Genomic DNA, 12,233 nt, shown 5'->3' with positions numbered 1-12,233 from the left:
TTTTAGTCCGTTATTTCTCATAGTTATAATAAAATGATTTGGTTGAAAATATCTGGTACCTTTTTTTAAATCGACACGAGATGTTACTGTTAGTTGAATAATTTTGTCATCTGACGACACTACAGTGGACCAAAGAGTTTTAAAAGGAATAAGAATGGCTACAATGGTATATTGGTAATTTGATCGCATTTTTGTTCCTCTCGGTTCATCAATCAGGGGCTATGGTCCCTGTCCGTGGATCAATGACCTAGAGTCACCTCCTCTAAATTTGGCAGGGGCACCGTGGCCCAATCCTGAATTTCGAAGGGGGTACATAGGATCACCCCTTAACTTTTCGAAATTGCCAAAACTAAAAATTTGCCATGGTAGTACTGGACCATAATATGTACCTCTCTCAATTTGGGTGGTCCATCTTGTTTTCTTTCATGGGTAAAAAATTGCCAAAATATAAATTTCGTAGGTTTCTGATCAATTTTATCCTCTTTTGACCAGGCTTTATCACCTTATATGATTGTATAGTTAAGTATAGGGTTCCATGCCCTTTCATAGGACATAGCAAAATTGACACACTCTCTAAAATTTTAAGACAGGTATAATGGCCCACCCGTAAATTTGCAACTTGTGAATATATATATATATATATATATATATATATATATATATATATATATATATATATATATATATATATATATACAGAGTGACCGCGTGACTATGTTACAAAATTTAAGGGATGATTCCTGACACGGAAACAAGAAAAAAAGTTCAAATAAACTTTTGTCCAACGTACATAATTTCGGAGCTACAAGGTGCCGAAAGCGTGGGAAGCTGACATTCAAAGCTCTATAGCTTGACTATGGTGAATGATAGAGCTAATGCGGCATGGTCACATCAAAGACACCGAAGCTGCTGTATTCAAAAATGCTTAGGTCGAGATCGTGCAATTCGTGCACAAGTGATTCCCCAAAGGAGCGTAGGGATTCCCGGATAATCTGTCAAGAAAGATGGGTCGAAAAGGATACGGATGAATAGCTGTCCCAACTGCTAGCAATAATGCGTCTGTACTAAGTCGATATCTCGCACAAGCACAAAATGGCGAACAGTTTTATACGTGTCATGTGTGGTTGCATAACGCGCACTAAATAAGAATGGGAAACATGAAAGGAAAATGTGAATAATTTAGTACAAATGTTAAATACATGATATTACGCTGTCCTATCATTGAACATACGCATTTAATAAAAGGCAATAGTCATGAAACGTTCTAAAATGTTGTAAAAGGATCACACTATTAGTCTTTCTTCCATGTATTGTTGTCATTGAAAACAAATAAACAAAACTGAGCGAAACAACCATAATGCAAAAGAGGTTGTTTCCTAAAAACAAAAGTCACAAGAATGGAAATAATGTCTTCAATCAACATTTTACAGCAGGATTGAATGCAGCCAAGAACATAATCAATTACCTGTAAACGAGACAAATCTTCCAATTATCCTACAATAGGTGATGGACATGGCGTCCCTCTACTTCAACACAGGCGTTACAGCGTCGCAGTAAGATCTGACTCATCCGCTGTAACAACCCAGGATCTGCTCTTATAGTATCACAGACAGCGAGTATTCGTGCTAAGTTCTTCTGCGTTGTCTATAGACGTTTCATAGACAAGTGTTTTGACATGACCCCACAAGAAAAAATTAAGTGGATGCAAATCTGGGGAACGTGCATGCCAATTACAAGGACTGCCTCTTCCAATCCATCTGTCACGAAACGTTTGATTCAAATACTCTCGAGCACTAGCTGAAAAGTGGGCTGGGGCGCCATCATGTTGAAACCACATCCGTTGACGAACACCGAGAGGGACATCCTCTAATAACTCTATAAGTATGTCTCGCAGGAATCTCGTATACACTGGTGCAGTTAATCGTGGTGGTAGTAAATATGGACCTATTATCTGATCACTGATAATACCCGCCCACATATTTATGGCGAATCGGTCTTGGTGGCCCCTTTCCACAATTGCATAAGGATTTTCGTCTGCCCATACATGACTATTGTGACTATTAAATATCCCGTCTTTCGTAAAACAAGCTTCGTCGGTGAAAAGCAGGTAGGAAGCAAACTGTGGATCAATTACAGAGCGTTGGAGAAACCACTCTCAAAACCGAACGCGAGGTTGAAAGTCAGTTGGACGTAAGGCCTGAACCCTCTGCGGGTGATAGGGGTGTAACTGTTGCTCATGTACTACTTTCCAAACAGTATCTTGTGCTACTCCCCTTTCACGTGCTACTTTCCGGGTACTTACTGTTGGGTCTTGGGTGAAACGGTCAAGCACTTGTTCTTCAAAGTTCGAAGTGCTTGTGGTTCTTCGTCTTCCTTGGTCGTAGTATTGAGGTTGTAAATTCCCCGTGTCTCGTAAGCGTTGAAAAAGTCTGCCAAACATAGTATGGGCTGGATGTCTTCTTTCTGGATACTTCAGTCGATATAACCTATTAGCTTGTCGACTGTTGCCATTTGCTTGACCGTATACAAATATCATGTGCGCAAGTTTTCGAACAAGCAAAGCACAAACTGCACTAAGGAACTCGTACGCTACGAACAAAACCACATGAAGAATGACCTTCCACCTTCCACAACACCTTCTAGTAGGGTTGTCTTATACTTTCCTTACCTTCGATTGTTTTCTACGACAGAAGGAAGAACAAATGCTTTTGATCGAACCTGCAAACTGTGGTGTACTTCAGGTGATAGCACCGTCTGTGAAAACAAAATATCTTCTAAACGATAACAATACGACATGTTAAGCATTCTAGACAAAATCTCGGAATTAGTCCTGCAAAACATCGGAAGCAGCGACTAAAACAAACGTCCTGATAAATTGTTTTTCCTTGTTCTTTTTCAATGTTCGGGTAACGCACATTACGGCTAATGATAAGAAACGGATATTTTACTGTTGTTCTCTGGCAGTGGTCAAATTAACATGGGATGGCGGAAAAATCCCCCTCTCGTAAAAAGTATCCTCGGCTCGTATCATCAAATGAAATAAAGTTTCTGCCTGGAAGAAAGCACCCATATCCCCCGGTTTTTCCCCTTAGTTTTACTTACTTTCAATGACAAAACTACATGAAAGAAAACAATGATAGTGTGATGTTTGTACAACATTTTAGTACGTTTCATGATTATTCCCTTTATTAAACGCGTCTATACGTACAATGAACAGGACAGTGTACTATCATGTATTTACCATTTGTACTAAATTATTCACATTTTCCTTTCATATTTTCCCCACTCTTATTTAGTGCGCGTTATGCAACCACACATGGCACGTATAAAACTGTTCGCCATTTTGTGCTTGTGCGAGATATCGACTTAGTACAGACGCATTATTGCTAGCAGTTGGGACAGCTATTCATCCGTATCCTTTTCGACCCATCTTTCTTGACAGATTATCCGGGAATCCCTACGCTCCTTTGGGGAATCCCTTGTGCACGAATTGCACGATCTCGACCTAAGCATTTTTGAATACAGCAGCTTCGGTGTCTTTGACGTGACCATGCCGCATTAGCTCTATCATTCACCATAGTCAAGCTATAGAGCTTTGAATGTCAGCTTCCCACGCTTTCGGCACCTTGTAGCTCCGAAATTATGTACGTTGGGCAAAAGTTTATTTGAACTTTTTTTCTTGTTTCCGTGTCAGGAATCATCCCTTAAATTTTGTAACATAGTCACGCGGTCACCCTGTATATATGTTTTCTAGGACTTGAATATATCTGTAGATTTGGTTGGTACCGCTTGTTCTCTTTTATGGGTAAAAAATTGTCAAATATTCAAAATTTAAAAGTTTTTGACCTATTGTATCCCCTTTGATAAGGCTTATGTTTATATAGATGAGTACAGCGTCAAATCTTTTTCATAGGATATAGGTATATTGGTGCTTTCTTTTTAAAGTTTGGGAAGGGCACATTAGTTTGGGAATAGTTAAAAAATATATATTGATAAATCATCGCATGAGAATCAGAAGAACGTAACTCCAAAAATGCGGTTTCCGTTTTCTTCATGTTTGGGCATAATTTTGAAAGCCCCATTTGGTGTAAATGGAAAGTAACGCCATCTGTTCTTCTTGTTGATCATCTGTTGTAATGTAGCTCAATTACCATCTTATTAAAAACTCATCTTTCTAAGAAAATAATATTTTGGTCCTCTCGCTTGTAAACCTACGAAAATGGAGTTACGTTTCTCTGATTCTCATGCGATGAAATGTTCTTTAAGACCTGAATATATGTACTGTAAATTTGGTTGTTTCTACTTGTCGAAAGTAACATTTTATATTTGGTGCGAATTTTAAATTTTGGCAGGAAAATTGAATTAGCATGAGGCACGAATTTTGAATGTTGTTTCTTAATGTTTACTAAGATACATTGTAACATGTGATCATATAGTTATCCTATTGTCTTTTATTGGGCATGAGTATCTTGAGACATTCTTCTTAAATTTCGAGAGGACTATGTTTGGCCCACTCTTAAATTTTGTAATTTTGAAAAAAAAAAAAAAAAACGTAATTGTTCTCTAGTACTTGGCTGTATACGGTTTGTAAATTTGGATGGTTTGGATAGTCTAATTTGTGTCCTTTCATGGGTAAAAAATTGCCAAAATTCAAATTTGAAGATGTTGGCCTAATACAACCTCGTATACCGTCTTAACACTTTTGAAAACTTGGGAACAAAGCATAATTTAAGTTCATTGGTGCGATCAGATTAAATGATCCCTGCCTCTGATTAACAATGTTACACTTTGAACCTTAAAGATTGTAGTCTAAGGTCATTCGTAGAAATTTATCTTTGTGCGCTGTGATTGGTTGATCGCAGCCTGTGATAAACTTCAAATTTTGAACTTGAAATCTAAATTATGATATGAAACTGATAGCTAATTCTTAAAACCGATTGTATACAATAACATTTCTTCACGCTTTGAACCTTAGGGTTCGTAGCCATGATTCATATATACTCTAAGGCCATTGGTGAAAAGTTATTCTTAATACAATAGGATTGGCTGATCACTTTCAAATTTTCGTTTAAAATTTTTCAGAAAGTTTCTGAAAAGTTTTGTTAAAGTTTCTAGTTTGAAACATTTTTAATCACTGTTTGAATTTTTAAATCTTAGTTTCACAATGGAAAAATTGAAATGGGAAAATTGACACGCCCTCAGAAATTTTAATACAGATACATCAGGCACGTAGCCAGGATTTCTTAATAGGGGGGGTCCGTGGCGAAATACTGTGGTTACAGATCAGGAACTCAATCAATCTAAACCGTTTTACTGGCAACATTCCCATACTGGTTTGTTAGGTCAATAAAATGAGGAAATGTTAGTAAGTATTGCAATAACAAACTATGAAGAAATCTCGAGTAAAAGAATATTTTTTTAAAAAAGTATTGAAAAAGGTAGACTTCCGAGGTCATTCGAACTCGGTTCTCTTGTCTTCTTTCTTCTTACTTTTCTTGTCTTCGTTTAATGCTGTAAAGGATAGCAACGAAACTTCTTTTGGCAGTAAAGACATCCTATAAAATGGATTAGTGTTGCCGCGAAATTGAAAATTTCTTTAACAAGTGTAACTGGAATCTATGTTGCCATAGGTTCATGTTATTGGCGATTGTGGACATTTCTTAAATTCTACCTGAGAGTCTATCTGATCGAACCGGTTTATCGATCGTCATTTGTAGTCCATAGGATTAGCATGCAGCTGGATGAAATTCATAATGCTCCGTTACAATAATATCCATTTTCAATTTGACCCCCTTCCCCCGTTTCCTTGAAGAAAGAGTAACCAAACGCTTTCTATAGCTTTATATTTTTAACGCTGATTCTTCTTTTTCTCGTTTCTTTTTGTTTCATCCTTCCTCATTTTTATTCATTTCTGGCTCCGAAGGGGGGGGGGGGGTCCGGACACCCCAGACCCACCCCTTGGCTACGTGCCTGGATACATTGGTCCACCCTTACCTTTAGAACTTGTTAAAAGAAAAACAAATTTTGTATATGTTTTCTAGGTCTTAAGGAAGTTTTTGATCCCCTTTGGTAAGGCTTTAGTGTATTATATGCGTATATAAATGACTACAGGGTGAATTCTCTTTCATACAGTATGGATACAATAATGCTTTTCTTTTAAAATTTTGGAGGTGCACATTGTTTGGCAACAATTGTAAAATACATATTGGTAAATGTTTTCTATATGTACTTTAAATTTGGTTGGTTCTGCTTGTCCCTTTCTATGAGTACAAAATTGTCAAGAGTGTATTGTCAAAAGAACGTTTTATATTTGTCAGAAATTTTAAATTTTGGCAGGAAATTAAATTAACTTGAAGCACGAATTTTGAATGCTGTGCTTAATGTTCACTAAAATAGATTTTAACATATGATCATATGAATAAATACAAAGTCCAATTCTCTTTTATTGTACGTAAGTACCCTGAGACATTATTCTTAAGTTTCTGGAGAAGTACGTTTGGCCTACCCTTAAATGAATTAATTAAAGAAAAAAGGTGTAATTGTACTCTAGTACTCGGCTGTATACGTTTTGTAAATTTGGATGGTCTAATTTGTGTTCTTTCAAGGGTATAAAATTGCCAAAATTCAAATTTGAGGATGTTGACCTAATGTATCATCTTAACACTTTCGAAACTTAGGAACAAGATCTAAGGTCATAGTCCTAGTCATTGGTGCGATTGGATTGGTTGATCCCTGCCTCTGATTTATACTTTGAACCCTAAAATTGTAGTTCAAGGTCATTCGTAGAAATTTATCTTTGGTGCAATTTGATTGGTTGATTACAGCCTCTGATTAAGTTCAAATTTTGAACTTGATATCGAAATTTAAGGTATGAAACTGATAGCTACTTAATTAAAACTTAATATATACAATAACATTTCTTTACGCTTTGAACCTTAGGGCTTGTAGCCATGATTCATATATAGTCTAAAGTCATTGGTGGAAAGCAATTCTTAATACATAATTGGCTAATCATTTTCAAATCTTTATTTTAAATTTTTCAGATAGTTTTTGAAAAGTATTCTTAAAATTTCTAGTTCGAAAAATTTTTCAATCACTGAAATTTTAAATTTTAGTTTCAAACTTTCTGAACCCTAATATTGTACGCTGGTGCAAAGTTATTCTTGGTTCAATCTGATTGGCTGTTCTATTTCAAATCTTTAATTTTTTCAAAAGGTGTTTGAAAATTTCATTTAAATTTCTAGTTAGGAAATTATTTTCAATCACTTTCAAACCTTCGTTCAAAATTTTTGGAAAAGGTTTGAAAAGTTTTCTGTAAAACTTTTAGTTTGAAAATTTTTGTACCTAAACATTGTAGTTACGACTCATAGTCTGTCGTTAGTGGAAAGTTATTGTTGATCCAATCAGATTAGCTGACCATTTTTAAATTTTAGTTCAAATCTTTTAGCGGGTATCCTCCTTTATCCCCAACCGAGAGAGAAGAATAAAAAGAAAAGAAAGGCACACAGATTTCTGCAACTACGCTCCTAAACTGAAGATAAAAATATTTGAGAGAAACTCGGAGCCTTCTTTCCACATCATCTACAAAACTTCTGTTAAAAAAATTTTTGACCTGATAAGGATATGCTTATCCAATTTGCATCTTAACACTTAACACCACTGTCATGTCCAAAATAAATTAAACATGAAATGTAAAAAAAATAGTACATAAAAAACAAGATTCATACCAAATAAATAGAAGTTAGTGCCTGCGTAACCAAATACTATTTTCAATTAATATTAGTAATATATATATAATTTTTATCTATTCCTTTTTCTTGTTTTAATCTAATTTCTCTCTTCCTCTCTTTCATTTCTTTTCCTTTTTACGAACATTACTGTCCATTTTATTCTTTGTAACTACTTATCTAGCAGGACTAGCAGGATATAAATTTATAATAACCATGTCTAAAAATTACAAACTGTCAATAAATTATATAAACTATAATTCTCCTGGTAAACAAATCTAATCATTAACCAAAGTAATCCATGTTCATATTTAATATTTCAATAGAAGATATAATAATAAAATTGATCATCTTTTTCACAAAACGTAGAATATTGAATCTTTTACAAACGAATACCAGGAATTTAGTTATCGAATCGCTAGATCCGAATACTGTTAGTAACACCTCTGTTAATTTATCATCGGTAAATTATTCTTTCAAACCCTCGGTTTTTCTTTTTTTCCTTCTTTTTTTTTCATTTACACGGTTTAGATCCATATCCTTATCATCAAATCTAACAGTAACATCTATAACAAACCTTTTTTTTCTATTTTTCAGTCACTAAGTTTAATTTTAATTTACCTCTAGATTATTAATCTCAGATTCTTTAGCTACTCTATATCCATTGATCTCAAAATATTTTTGAAATATGTTAAATATGTTAACAATTTATTATGACGCATCATACATCTAGCGGCATGAGCGAAACACTTCCCGACAACATGAGCATAGTTTCCAAAGACTCTTGAATGGTCCACATTCCTTACGAACCGCAAGTCTCTTTAGAGCACCAATTAGCGAACCAATCGTTTATCAATTAAATCTTTTTTTTTTAGGACCGATACATTATAAGGCCTGGATATTTTCAGTTTATCAATTATTTTATCCTCTACCTTACCCAAATTATTCTCATTAATCAGTCCTTTTAAAACTCCGTCCGTCCTCTGTATTCGCAAACAATGAATAAATTTAATCTGAGCTAAAATTATTATGTTAACCATATTAGGAAAACCCAGCGCACGGTCTCTTTTCTTCATATGCAAAAAACATCTACTGTAGACGAATGTAGATGTAACAATCGTTTAAGATACACCCTTATAAGGTCATCAACCTGTATCAAAAATTTAGATGAGACCAAGCTGGCAATCCATATATAAAAATACTTTGGCATCAAGTACGTCTGCAATAATAAAATCTTCTGCCGTGGTTGAAGCTGTACTCTTGATAGCCTTTCCAATAAACTTTCTAAGTTATGAAGCTGAAACTTACTCTCGACACCTTTATGTAGGGTGTACATACATCCTAAATGTCCATAAGGTTCATCAACTTATATCCTTTTAATCTCTTCCTGCTGAATAAATAATTGAAAAGGCCTAACGAACTAGGAACGGCCCAGGCTCCACCCCAAAACAAGCACATTTATTAATTGCAATTCTTAAACCCATACTCTCCTAAACATCATTAAAGAAATTAACCAATTTCTGCAACTCTTTAGAACTATTACTCACCAACATATCCGTGTATGCAAGGAGAGATACATTAAAATCACTAAACTTACATCTTAGACAAGAGCCAAACAAGCGTCTGACTACTATATCCAAGACTATATTACAAAGAAGAGAACCCAAAGGATCACTCTGGCAATATCTTCTACTAACTCTAAGTGTTACATCCAATCTACTAGATTCTGTAATACTATTCTTATACAAATTCTCAATCGAAACTAATTGTTTATTTGTTATAAATCTTTTCTTCAACCCTGAAATCATTACCCTGTGAGGAACGGAGTCAAAATCTTTTTGAACATCTACGATAAAAAATTCCAAATAAGGGTAATTTAGATTTTCCTAAATATCTTAAATATCCATAAACATCTTAAATTTTAACACACGAGCCAGAGCAAAACACTTAAACAAAGTGTTGTTTCCCTGAATAAATCTCTTTCGCGCTTCATGTAGTTTCACTATTTTGTTTAGCCTTTCGTCAAGAATCTCCGAGAACAATCTAATAACACGATGAAATTGTAATTGGTCTCCGATTAAAAAGTTCAGGTAAATCTTTTCCAGGCTTCGGTATCAAAGTAGTTCTGACTATTATAGTTTGTCAGAGATCTGAAACTTATCCACAATCATTAACAAATTATAAACTTTACATAAAAAATAAACAACCGCTTTTTAAAATTAATATTGCCTTTCTTGAATCCATCCGACCTTGCACCAGATTTGTAGAAAGCCTCTTAATACGACTGGCAATATTTTGTAAACTAATAGGATCATGCTACAATTTTAATTCATCCTCACTTAATATTTGCTCCAAAAAAGTCAATATTACAAGTACCATTATTTCCACATAATACTTTATAATAATTACATACATCCTCGGGGTTCAAGATATCACATTCCTGTTCTAAGTCATTCATCCCATCCTCAAATAAATATTTGGCTAACCTTTCTGGATTATTACGAAACATGTCTTTGATATTCGCATATCTTTCTACATTATTACTATGTTGTCGCCTAGACTCCACTCCACACGGGAAACATTTCTACTTTTATTCCTAACATCCAAGAAGACTGAAGTGTTAAACCACTTATCAATTTGTGTATTAGTAACATACCTCTACCTTAATAAATCCATCAACAACTTGTATACTTCAAAAATTTCCCTATTTATTTCACTGAGAACCAACAATTCAGTGTTACATCTATATTAAAGTTATCCAATTATTCAAAATCCTCGTGAGTCTGCACACTTCCATTATAGCCCGTTCTAATTGTTGAGTACAAATAATACTTTGATCATTCTCTTCTTTTCTTTATAATTTCCAAATTTTGTACTTCATGTATATCCTCATTATTTATTGTGATATCGACCCTCTCGTTTCTTCTCATTTTATTCACATTCTTAACTCTATTATCATTAACTACACCTTCCAATTCCGTAATTTTAATCTACTTCAATATCACTCTTTTTAACATCTTCCCGAATTTTGTCCCTTATTTTTTTCTTTTAAGCTTATAACCACCATTTCAAAATTACGTATATGACGACTAAGATTTTAAATTTAAATCTTCAACACGGAGATCTCAGTCTCTTTAGCTTCAATCACCATACCTAACATCTCATTAACCATATCCAATTCGTTTATCAAATCTAAAAATGTATTTTAAGAGACAGCTTGTCCTATTTTTTTTTTTTTTTTTTTTTTCAATTCTACTTCTTCTACTCCTGAATCTGCACACCTATTTCCCCTATCAACAAATCCCTCCTGTTATTTCTTTTTCCTCTCACCTTTTTTTTTAATCAAATTTTCGGGTCAAATCATAACCTGCTGCAAAAGTTCTTTAAACAATTCCGATATGGATTGACTATCATTTAATTGTATGTTCTTATTCATACCCCTCTATTTCTCAGTTACAAGAGTTTTAACCTAACTACTACTTTACTTCATAACTAACACCACTTTCTACCTTCCCTATATTTCCACTTTCATATACGTATATCGTCGTCAAACAGCAAATCATCACTGAAAAGTCTCTTGATTATCACCAATCTCTTCTTCCACAATACTGCCAATACGAGTTAAAAATACTTCACGCAACAATTTGTTTTGTGAAATTAACCCAAACCTTTTATTCCGGATATTCTCTAGGGTTTTATCCAGAAAGTAAGCTAGAATAATATCACTAATAGTTTGTTTCCTCTTATTCTCTATCGCCATCTTCGTTCCGTTTCTTCGTCTTTTCAGTTCCTTGCCTCCAATGTTGTAATTTTAAAGTTATTCTTAGCCTTAACCTGCTTCCATTAACTCGGATTTTTTTTCCTCTAAATATGGCTAACCCACCCAACTTATCAAAAGACAGGTGACATCATTGACATTGATAGTTCCCTTTCTTCCTGGGACCAGAGCACTTTGGTATGTGACATTCGGCAGTATGGGATTTACCTAACCTAACTTTATAACTCCGACACTCAAATTGGTATTGAGAGTGTTGAGAATGCAAGTGCTTGTATAGGTCTCCTTTTTCATAGAAGAGTATTTGATATAAACAACATAGTACCTCCAGTGGTGTAACATACACTGACTTTCCGTCGTCATCCTTATAATGATCACCTTTTTTTTAGTTTGACTAGATCTACGGGTATTATACGGTATCATTAGTATGTTATAGTATCGTATAGTATTGTATATACACGATCATTCTCTTGAAAACACCAACAGACATAACACAATAAAATAACTAATATTAAAAACGAATAAAAGATTTCTGCCAATTGGCATTTCAAAATAAAATTAGTTTATCCATTCAGTATCGTTGAATCAGCTTCACTCATTCATCACACCTCATCAATCCTCATGTTTTCAATTGCTATAAACTTAAACATAGCAAACATAAACCTATAATGTCCCAGTCGTCACCTCCCATAATTCCCATTCAGGTAACTTCCCATAATTTCTTTTATAAG

The sequence above is a fragment of the Thermobia domestica genome, chromosome 15 (assembly GCF_964235325.1).
Source record: "Thermobia domestica chromosome 15, izTheDome1.hap1.1, whole genome shotgun sequence".
Classification (NCBI taxonomy): domain Eukaryota; kingdom Metazoa; phylum Arthropoda; class Insecta; order Zygentoma; family Lepismatidae; genus Thermobia; species Thermobia domestica.
The sequence above is the reverse complement of the archived record's forward strand: the minus strand, read 5'-3'. Positions refer to the sequence as shown.